This window comes from Euprymna scolopes, chromosome 33, assembly GCF_053919585.1.
Source record: "Euprymna scolopes isolate OS-2025 chromosome 33, ASM5391958v1, whole genome shotgun sequence".
Classification (NCBI taxonomy): Eukaryota; Metazoa; Mollusca; class Cephalopoda; order Sepiida; family Sepiolidae; genus Euprymna; species Euprymna scolopes.
In genome coordinates this window covers 79886040-79898151 of record NC_136514.1, presented here as the reverse complement: position 1 = coordinate 79898151, position 12112 = coordinate 79886040, and the positions used below count along the sequence as shown (strand labels likewise).

Genomic DNA, 12112 nt, shown 5'->3' with positions numbered 1-12112 from the left:
CGTTTCTACTAGAGTTGGAAAGTGTAATGTTCGACTCCAATTCCTTATTTCCAATGTTTAATCTGTTTGTTAATCCGTTAAAGATTAAAAAATTCGATTCCAGCTCTGACTCCCTAGCATTCTTATTGAATCAAATCAAATCTGACTTCAAGAACCTCTGACTGCAATTCTGGTCTCTACATACCTGTTAAAAATATATTTTTAATTTTTAACAATTATATTAAATTAATTTATGAACGCTAATTCCACTTAACTTTCAAAAAAGTCTAATTAAAAAGAAATAATAATTGGGGGGGGGGCAGTATGTACTTATATTGGTTTTTAGCATATTATCCCTAAATTAAAGTGTTTAACAATTTTTTAAAAAAGCCAAAAATATTTTTGCTGCGATCCTGCATATTTACTGATTCAAGTGATTTCTGATTTTGAAACTCATGGGAAGTGAATCATGTTCCTATTTACAATGCCTCCCCACGGGACAGAGTTACACACCAGGGTCGTTTTTTAATGTGGAGAAAAGGAACAAAAATAAAAATTGTCTCGGTCGTGAAGGATTTCTCCTCCACTGACAGAGAACAAGAAATTGAAGTGCAGCATCTGAAGAGCAGATACTACACTTATGTTACTTAATCTGAAATTTAGATTATAGCTTATAAATCTTTATTAAGTGAAGCAAAAAAATTAAGTTATAATCAAAATCTAATTTTTTGTTTCATTTTACTTTAATTGAAATTCTTAGAAATTAAGCGGATGCCTTTCTGGCATGTGATTTCTATATGAGATACATAGATATTTGAATATTCCATTAAAGTTATGCACCAAGTTAGTAAAGAAGTTGATAACATTATTTCCTTCCCGCTAATTGACTATTTAAATATGTTATAGTATACATTTTTTGTGGTCTCTTGGTCTTAGTGGATTCCAGATGAGATTAGTTCATCTAGTCTGGTAGTGTCCAGCTTCGTGCTGTTACTTGAGCTAACATCTCTTGGAGAAGGTGCACCATTCCTCATAAAAACCAGTGTGTGTTAGCCATACCGAGATCTTATTTGGATCACGAATACTATGTGATTTTGAATATTTAGTCCGGGTTTACTAGTAGGGGAAACTATCCTCATGCCAGGTTTCCCCATTCTTTATCTGTGCCGAAATCAAAGCGTAGATTCCATGAACAAAGCTTCTTTCCTAGAAGTGCACGCCTGTGGAACTCTCTTCCGTTTGCCTGTTTCCCACCTGACTACAACTTGGATGTCTTTAATTCCAACATAAGCAAATTCCTGATGAACCGCCCCCTTAAGTAAGACACTTTATCAAATCTCCAATACTAACGATTACTACGATATTATCCTATTGATTACTGTACACGCAATAATCCTTATCCCCGAGTCGCTTCTGTGGTGACTACCATGTAAAAAAAAAAAAATTTTTTTAAAAACTCCTGTACGGATAGACCTTAGATAGTCAAGGATAGTGTCTAGTAGGCATTCAAGTTCTCTCAACATAGTATAGTAATAAAACTGATTTGTGAATATAGAATTGTTACGGCAGAGAAATTATACATACATATACACAAAGTGATATTACAATTTTAGTAATATAGAGAAGTGCAAAAAATGTAGCTTTACAAATTTTTCCAAATCGTCTCCTATTTAAAAACTAGCAGAGTTAAACGTTGAACTTGCATTTGAACGCATTTGCTTGATTATCAACATCGTCGTCATTTTATTACTTTAGATGCTATGAGAGTTCCAAATTCCAGGGTGGGCAACACCAAGTAATATCTCACACCTGCAGTCCGATCCTAAAGTTTTATAGCAGCCATATTAAAAAAAAAAAATACCATTCATCCGAGGCAGGTTGAACCAGCTTCCTCCAGAGATTAGAAATGCTGTCTGATATTTTCTACAATTTTCTTTTTTCTCCTTGGAAAACAATCGTTTTTTACGAGTTAATTGAACCAGCAAATCAGTTTTCCCACCCTGCTGCCAAATGCACGAAAGGGAGTCGTCCTCCTTAACACGTTGAGATAGTAAAACTTGTTCTCTCTGCAACATACACTTATGCAGGTTAACCCGCTTTAACCTGCTTCACAGCTCCCACTTTTTGGCATTTCTCTTCCATTGTTCACCCAAGCCGCCATCGCTCCTTGCAGTTCATTGTGAACATCACCATCACCTGACTTTTAACCACTTCCTCCTCCTCACTATTAGTCAAAGCGACATAGATTGTCTCACTGACACCGTTTTTTTTTTTTTTTTTTAAGATTGTATCCTCACTACAAAACACATATTTATTTTATTTTTGACTTTACCAAAATTGTAAGTAATGATGACCGGTTTTATTTTTAAAATTTTTTGTTTTTCACCTTAATTCTCGAAAGTTTTGCCCTTTCTTCATCCCTTTTTTTTAATCCTGGTAAAACTCCAAAATTGCTTTGCTAAGTTTTAATTTAGGGTCACTGGGATTTTGTATTCTTTTTTTTTTTTTTTTTTTTTTTCTTTATTTTCTTATAAAAACTGGCTGAAATACTCATTTCTACCAGGCTGTCTGGAGATTCTGGTTTCCTGGCCTAAAATGCACTGAACATTAATGTTGTGATTTTTCCTTTTCCTTTACAAAACTCAATCATGCTCTACAAAGTCAGAAACAAAAACAATTTTTGCCTGCAAAACAACCAAGCCAAACACAATGAATAAATATTTAAAGAATAAACGCTAATTCCATGAACTAGGCCTCTTTTCCAGAACTGCCCATCTGTGGAACACTGTTCTGCTGACTTGCTTCCCAGTTGAATACAACATAATAGCCTTCAAATCTAATGTAAACAAGTTCTTGTTGAGCCATCCTTATAAATAATCAAATTCTATCCAATTTACATCATTAACGATTACTACATTACCACCTTACATTCATTAACCTTTATCCTCGAGTGGCCTTTGGGCTTTGATAAGTGGTAACTTCCTTGTAAAAAAATAAATAAATAATAAAAATAAACACTTTTACCAAGATGACTAGATTTGGCATTAAATAACTCTCAATTTGTTGATATGCCGCAAAATAAAACAACCGAACCAAACACCACTGTCTGATATAATGCACTGTGAAATTAGAAACCCAGTTCAATATTTGACAAGCATATCTGCTAAACACAGAGTTGAAGATTTTGGCCAAGGTCCTGTCGAATTGGCTGCAGGTTGTTATCGACGAGTTGGTTGAACCGGAACAGAACTACGCTGTGAAGGGGAGATCGATTCAGAACAACTTGCACCTGATCCGCACGATCCTAGAGGGGGGAATAGATGACGACACGGAAGCCGCGCTGATCAACTTAGATCAGTCCAAAGCTTTCGATAGGGTCGACCATCTGTCTTAGAGGCCACCGCTTTTAAACCGGACTTTTGCAAGTGGATCTCCATAATGTATCGACAGCCCATGGCTGTCGTGCAAGTGAACGGAAAGCGCTCGAAACCCTTTGTGATCTCTCGGTCGGTTCGTCAGGGTTGTCCGCTGTCGCCCCTGCTTTATGTCCTGGCTTTGGAGCCTCTTCTCCGCAAGCTGAGACATGGGGAGGCAAATTCGGCCCTGCGCGGAATGGCTCTGCCTGGCGGCTCAGCTGCCAAGGTATCCGCGTTCGCCGATGATGTCACGGTCTTCGTGTCGGGCTTCAGAGACATTGAGGTCGTGTCGGAGGCACTCACACAGTATGAAAGAATCACGGGGGCCAAGATAAACCGCAACAAATCGGTAGGACTGTGGTTGGGCGCATGGAGTGGCAACGCAAATCTCCCGGCACCCTTCAGCTGGACAGATGGCCCGGTCCGGATCCTCGGTGTGTGGTTTGGACCGGGTCTCCAGCTTGACAAGAATTGATTGGAGGTACGGTCAAAGGTGGAGGCTGCAGTCAATTCGTGGCTTCCTAGGAAACTTTCCTTAAAGGGTAGAGCTGAGGCGTGCGCCACTTACGTCTTTCCTCTAATCCTTTACCGACTGGCCGTACTTCCCCTGCCTGCACAACACCTAAAAGCTCTTGTCGAACTCTTGTCCTCGCTCCTTTGGGACAGAGGAAGACACTGGGTGAGCAGACAGGTCTGTATTCAACGTCCGTGTGAGGGAGGCTTGGGAATGCCGGACTTGAAGTGTCATCGAGATGCTGAGAGGCTGGCCTTCCTGAGCCACTATATGCAGGATGACCAACCGTGGCACCCCGTGGTTACTGCTGCCTTCCCCGACCTCGTTCTCGACCCTTCCATCGAGAGCCGTCGCAGGCAGCGGGGAGAATCTGCCTACATGAAAGAGTGCCGAGCCGCGCTAAAACGACTACCAAGGTCCAGTGACCTTGTGACTGCTACCCGTAGGGAACTCCACAGGGATCTAGTGAAGGGGGCCGCCGACGACCCGCTATGCGCGCGTTTGGGGTGGCAGCAGAGTGAGATCCGCTCCGCGTGGAGCTGAGCGCCAGGTTCGAGTCATCTGAACAATTCGGAGTTCTCTCTAACTTGGCGATTGGCCCGAAATGCACTTCCACTCAACAACATACAATGCAGTTCCGGGTTTTTGGAGTCGCCTGATTGTCCCCGTTGTGGGACAACGGCCGTAGAAACTACGGATCACGCTTTCTTCGATTGCCGCGAACTCCACCAGTACTGGTCGTATGTCAGTGGAGTGACGGCTCGCATCGATCCTGAGCATCCTCGCCCAATTACTGTATCCAATGTTGTGGACAACGTGAGGCCGCCATGGGACCGGGAAAGACAAATGGTCTACGTTACAATCCTGGCCGTGGCGAGAATGGTGATTTGGACGTCGCGTCTGCAAGGTTGCCGGGGGGTGTTGTCTTTTTCTGATCAAGATCTGATCGCTTTCTTTAAACACCAACTACGGGTGAAGATCAGATGTGATAGAAGAAGGCTGCATCGCGCGGCATTTGACAGAAGATGGATACATGTGGCAAGTCTGTGTGTACGAAGAGGAGCCAAATTTGAATACGTGTTCCCCGCCTAGGTGTGGAACGCGCAGTTCTGTAAAGTAAAATTAAACAAGTAGCCTCTCAGCTAGCTGAGTGTGTGTTCCATCCCTCCCCGATTAGGAAGCCTCCAAGATCTCCATCCCCTCTTACCTGCAATTTTTGTTTTCACCCCTTCCTCTAAATTTTACCCATCTTGGAGAAAAAGAAATACAAACTAACCTCCATCCCTTACCCACAAAAATTTCTTTTCTCCATTCACCCCCATCTAGAGGGCATCCCCACCTAGAGACTGACCCGCAGAAGCGAGGTTCCTTTTACAAACCTAGTAGAACGGGCAGTCTATCAACTAGACGGGGTTGGGAGGGTCCTACTAATCACCTTTTGTTTTTTCTTCCCCCGCCCTCGACACAAATGAATTATTGTACCATTTTATTGTTATCTTTTTTGTTTTTACACGTCAATAAAAAATGTTTTAAAAATTGGGAGTTAAGTAGGACGTCCCTAAATATGAAAGGGTGAATGCGGTATTATGGTGAAAGAAGATACTAGCTGGGAGAAACTTTTGACTTTGTTTAGTTCTGGAGTGACAAGGATGACCAACGACCCCCAAAATCCCCCCTTTTGAGTTGGCCATGTGCCTAAGTTTTTTGTTCATCGTTGATTTTGACTGTATTTTTTAACATGAATAAAAGATTTAATATCTCAAAGTGTAGTATCTGTTCTGCAGATGCTGCACTTCAGATAATTTGTAGCTGTCAATGGAGGGGAAACCCTCTATACTGGGACAATTATTATTTTTGGTAACCAGAGTGCCCCCTTTTTGCCTACTTTTAGGGGAGCTGGTTTTTACCCCACATTAAAAATGGTCTTGTACCTAATTTGCTTTGGTGGGGAAGCAAATAAATACAATAAAACTTATCATCCTGCCATGGGAGGGAGATAAAATAACTTCCTGTTGATTTATAATGCAAAACAAAGTTTCATCCATGTTCAAAACATCTAAACCACCCTTCCATCATCTTCTCAATCTGAGCAATGCTGTTGCACCTTCAAATATCATAATTGCAATCGTGGTCAAAAAATGCAATTCCAAAAATCTGACGGAGCATTTTTGGTTTTCATCAAGGTTTTATGCATGACATGGAAAAAGACTGGAATCTTAAGATCTCTATCATTTCAGTAATTATAGGAGCAACTGGATTCATGAAAAAAATTTCAAAATTTACCTGGCAAATATACCCGATGAACCAAGATTCAAACAATTGCACTTTAAGAGACGGTGCTTGGAGTTGCAAAGAAGTTTTTTTTTTTTTTCTTTTTCCTTTTCATTTTTTTTTTTTTTTTTTAGAGGCGGCAAATTTTAAATTCAAATAAATCACAAAAAAATATATGGTTCATTCCAAAGATAAATTTTTGGCATTTATAATTTAACTAGCAGGGCTACCCGGCGTTGCTCGGGACCGTATAAACAATGAAAAAACAAAAGCAGATATTGAACATATGTTTGATTCTTAGGGGAGAGGAATCTTTCATCTCTATGTATTATTTGTTTTATCTACCCTAGGACTGGTATTGTTCATGTTTTATCCCTAGCATAGGTAATTTACAGCATGTATATGAAATTGTTTTACCTTAGGGAGAAGAGAACAGGTAATATACAACATAATGTGTCTATATTACATCCCTGGCAACGCCTAGAAACCAGCTAGAACATGTATTTCAGTCAATCTTTATTATATCCTAGGCTATGCCGGGAAACCAGCTAATCTCTTTTTAGTGACTTGACCACCAAAATACCTCCCTAAGTGTGTCCTTTCTTTTGAACTTATTAGATATAGGTATCTAGAAATGTGTGTGAAATTTTGTTGAATGCATTGTTCACTATGATTTTCTTATTGTTCTACACAATATCAACTGTAGCGAAATAACACAGTAAACTTAGTGTAGTGTTAGAATAAAGAGCAAAGGAAAAAATTAGAATCATATTCTGTAATTGCAAATCTAAATTTGCTAGCATGTACCAGTATTTGCCAGGTTGTGGAAATTTGGAACTTATAACATACTAGCAGGGCTACCCGGCGTTGCTCGGGACCGTATAAACAATGAAAAAACAAAAGCAGATATTGAACATATGTTTTATTCTTAGGGGAGAGGAATCTTTCATCTCAAGTTTTAGCGTTACAAACAAACATTTGTCTTTTATATATATATAGATAATGACAGATTTTTTTGGGGCCCCCCTCGAAGATAACTGATCAGTTGACCAACTTCTAGTGGTCTGTTTGACGTGAAATTTCGATATTTGTCATCCGGGTGATGGGGCTTCGATCTGATACCAAATTTGTCAAGTTTGGTTCCGTCTTTCAAAAGTTTTAGCGTTACAAACAAACATACATACATACATACATACACACAGACGTTTGGCTTTTATATATATAGAATACCATTTTGGATATATGCCCCCCCCCTCACATATATGGCATAATCTAGAGGTCTAATTTTTATAACAACTCTACACATTAAATTAGTCTGTATTCCGATAATAATGTGTTGAATATTGTCTTCAACTAGTCTATTGTGTCTGGTTTTTTTATCAGCTTAAACACGAGACTTTACATATCCACAAAGAAAATAATCTAATAGGGTTGAATTGTTCAAATGAGGTGACCAGTTGATAGGGCCATTTTGTGAAATTCGTTCATCAAATGTTTCTCTCAGTAAATTGATTGTATCGTCAAATCACCAATAGTTGCCAACTCTACAATTAAAGAAAATAGTTTTCAATTTAAAGTTCACCCCTTTAAAAAAAAAAAAAAAAAAACACTCTATACAAAGTAACCAATCTCACAACAGTTCTTCAACTTTAGGTAGTCGTTGATTTTTATGTTCACAAGTTTAGTCTGACATTAAAAAAAAAAAAATCTATTGAAACAACAGTCAGCTAGACAAAATGTGGTTTCATTCCTGCACATCTTTTAAATCAGTCAGCTAAAAAATACTATGGCATTGATTTTGATGCAGCTGAATATGATAATTGAATAATCCTGTGTGATCTCATTTTTTTCTTATATATTATTTTAATTGGAATTCATTATTGAGATGAGTATTATTTATATTAATTTATTTATTGCGGACTATTATTCTCATCTTTATTGGTTGTTGTTTCACAACGTTTCGGCCAACTATTCCTCTGGCCTTCATCAGGTGGTAACCGCGACGGATAAGAACTTTGAATCTCCTAACAAATCCTACCCAAAGCCGGCCAGAGGCTTACTTAGCCAAAAACGTGAGACGACGACGACTACGGATGGCAGTGATTGCTGAGAATAGAGATAGTGAGGTTAAACAATAAATTTGAACAGAAAACATGACCAAAGGTCACATGCGGGATCTTTGTGTGGTCGAGTGATAGCAAACAAAAAAGTCGGTCGCAAGGCCTGGGAGATAAGATCAATCGAAGCGAGGTCAAATTTTAAGACGCAAAATCCCTGGTCATTGAGTGACCACATTTTTACGAAACAGTGCAAATTGGAATGGCGTCATCATCTGGGCCAAATAAAAAGAGATACAAAGAAAGAGAAAGAGTTGACAGAACGACACAAGAAGGGTGCTAGCAACATAGTTTTCTGTATACCACCACCTCCAATCCTATCATGCCGCCATTAGATTTGTCATTGGAAACTAAAAGCTTATATTTACAAAAATAAACAACATATTTTTATAACCAGCTGTGTGTGTGCGTGTGTTTTTCTATTTTCACCACCGAGTGTCCAAGTCAAAGAAATGACAAAAATCCTCCGGCTGCAATGCACTTGTTGTACCGTTCCAACAACTTCTGGAAGGTCGCATGGAAGTCCTTTTGTGTGAGCATGTCAATGATCCTCTTCGCAGCCTCTTTCATCTCAATTGTCTCATAACGACAGCCTCTAAGGTTTTCCTTGAGCTTAGGGAATAACTAAAAGTCACAGGGAGCAATGTCTGGACTATAACCAGGGTGAGGAACTGTCTTGATATGCATCTTTATCGAATAGTTTGTGACAAGGATGGAGTTGTGGATTGGTGCATTGTCCTGGTGGAAATGCCACAGACCAAATTTGAAGAATGCTGGGGTCTTCTAACAGAACCTCTTCTTAAACTCTCTTAAAACCACAACATAGTACTCCTTGTTGATTGTCCAGTGGGAACCCAGTGCATGTAAATCATGCCTGTGCTGTCAAAAAAGTGGATCATCATAAGTTTCTGGCTCTGTTTGGCCTTCTTGGGTCTAAGAGAGCCACCTTGCTTCTCGTTGGCAAAAATGTGTTGATTCTAATCGTTCTTATTTCGATTATTGGTCTCTGGGTCATAGCAGCAGACCCAGTTTCCATCACAGGTCATGAGAGCATCAAGAACTGCGGGATTTGAATTGATCAGCTTGACCATCTCTTTGCTGTCAAGATAACGCAAATAATTGTGTGTACAGTTCCCACACTGACATCAAACTCTGCATTTATTGTCTCTATAGACACCCGACAGTCCTTATCCATGAAATTCTTTATTTGGCCAATCAACTCTGATATTCTGACTTCCTTACTCCTCCCACACCTCTCATCATTCCTCACATATTCCCTGTCTTCCTTGAATCTCATATGTCACTCAAAAACTGATGCTCAATTCATGCAAGATGGTCCAAAAGCAGTCTGAAGCATTCCATACATTTCTGTGGCATTTTTCCCAAATTTAAAACAGAATTTTTTCCATGTCGTTCTTCTAAAGTGTCCTCACGTCCAGATTGTATTTTTGAAAGTCACCAGTTGTGACAATTAGGCTTTAGTAGCGTGTATTCCAATTCCTGCTGTAGCTGTTCATTTGAACATGAAATCATAAAAATTGGTCAGTCGTCTCATTAGACATATAGCAATAACATACTGAATTTTCAAGTCTTCAACAATTTTAAATGAATGTATTAGGTTGGTGCAAAAATGTTTTTTTGATGTTCAACTTCAAAAGATCATAACTCCTTTCATAATAAACGTTATTAATTGAAATAAGAACCGTTAGAATCAACACATTTTTGCCAACGAGAAGCAAGTTTATTGATCCCATTAGCATAGAAATCTGGAGTTCTGGAAGTGATGAAGTCATTGAAGGCCGATTCAGCATCATCTCAGCTTTTGGAGCATTTTTTGCACAAGAAGTTGTCCAGATGCTTGAAAAAGCGATAATCGATGGGCGAGAAGTCCTGTGAATATGGCGGATGAGGCAGTCTTGTAGCCCAATTCGTTCAGCTTCTGCAAGGTCAGTTAAGCAACATGCCGGCGAGCGTTGTCATGGAGGAGAATTGGTCCTTTCATATTGACCAATCTTATCTGAAAAAAAAATTTAAAGCTATAACGACTTGTTTATTTTTTGAAGAATATGACTTTTTTTCTTTTTCAACATGAAATTTCATGTTTTCTTATTTTAGCAATACACATGAACGATAAAACGCTTTGGATAATTACGGATTTTAAGGGGGTTCTACTAAAATCGTCATATTTTAAAAACCAAAGCACCTGAAGTCCTCAAAATACCACCATTTTGTTCGAAAATGAATATACTTTCAAATAAATTAATAAATAATAATGTACATTTATATATTTTAAGAGTTTTAAGCAAATAAAGTGATAAAAATGTTAACATCATAAAACAGCGTTTTCAGTAAGATTTTGTAATGTCCCCCCCCCCCTCTCCCTGATTTGTAAATGGTCGTACCGCGTTTCTCTTAAGAATTTCGTCATAAAATTTAGAAATTAACTAGAAGAGATATCACTTTTAATAGATTCGGTTGTCCGAAATTCTTTCGACAGCTCATTTTTTGTGTTAAAAAGACTTCAACATGACGAGTTTGGTATTAATATTGATATTAATTACTTTACTGTAAACAAATTTTTTTTGTTTTGTTTTTTATTCCAGGACGAATTAAAAATTTAAAAAAAAATGAAAATATGAATCTAAAAAAATGTTCTTACATATTTAGTTGGAACTCATATTATCAGAACATAATTAACTTAACTAGAGCTATTCGGTTATCAGAATATATCATTTTAAAGCTATCCGGCTTTGTTTTTAGTCAAATTTTAAAATGTTGAAAAACAAATATGTAACATGTGCACTTTTATCGATTACATTAGTTTTCAACGGTGAATTAAACAGTGTTTTGTTTTTTAAAATAAAAAAAAAAAAAACGAAAATGTGAAATATGATTTTTTTTTTGCTTCACATGTGCGAGCAGTACCCTAGTTCCAATATATTTTTTTCGTCTTTTTTTTTTTAATTTTTTTTAGCAGATTATAATCGAATGGACACTAATCTACCCAATCATATATAAAAAAAATACAAAATCAATATTTAAATATTTGTAGGAAGTGCTCAGTTTCTAGTTAAGTTCCTATTTACTTGCCTCCCCACGAGGACAGTTAGACACAAGGTCAGTTAATATGAGGAAAATCCAGCTTCCCAAAAAGGGTCAATCTGGATAGAAACAAACATAAAAATTCTCAGTCATGAAGGATTTCTCCTTCACTGAGGACAGAAAAGGCAAAATGTAGCATCAGAATATTACACTGTGATCTTGGCCCGAAGTCCAGGTAGAGAAAAAAAAAACGTCTTAAACTGAAAAGTTTAACGAAATAATGTGTCACTCGGGCAAGAAATGTAATTGAAAATAAAAACCAAATTTATCAAAAATTTGTGAATGATTTGTTAACTTTAGCAAAAAATGTTTTTTGATATTTAAATAAGTGGGCAAAAATACGTCACGTTTTCTGTCAGTGACGTCACTTGTTTTAAATTAAATTTATTTTTGTCTATTTGTCATAATTCTTAAGTTTCACACCCCTTAAGAATTAAGACAAACAAACAAAAATAAATCTAATATTTAAAAGTAATTTGATGTCCAAAATCTAAGGCATAACATTTTCAAAAGCCAATAATTATGACCCATGAACTATAAATAGGGGGGTTAAACGCCTTAAAAAAATTTAAAAAAAAAAAACAAAAAAAACTCCCTTAATCCTACCTCTAACCCTAGGTACGAGTGCAAGCCTCCTCCTCTTAAAACTTTCTTTAGCCCTAACAATAACGCTAAGTCTAAGTGGCAAGCTCCTCACCAAATAAAGTTCCTTG

General features: G+C 37.7%; 1 protein-coding gene across 12 annotated transcripts in view; it reads left to right on the top strand.

Annotated features, from left to right (window-relative positions):
• Window positions 1-12112, top strand: part of LOC145258321 (uncharacterized) — a 142535-nt gene that overhangs the window by 37716 nt on the left and 92707 nt on the right. The window lies entirely within an intron of this gene.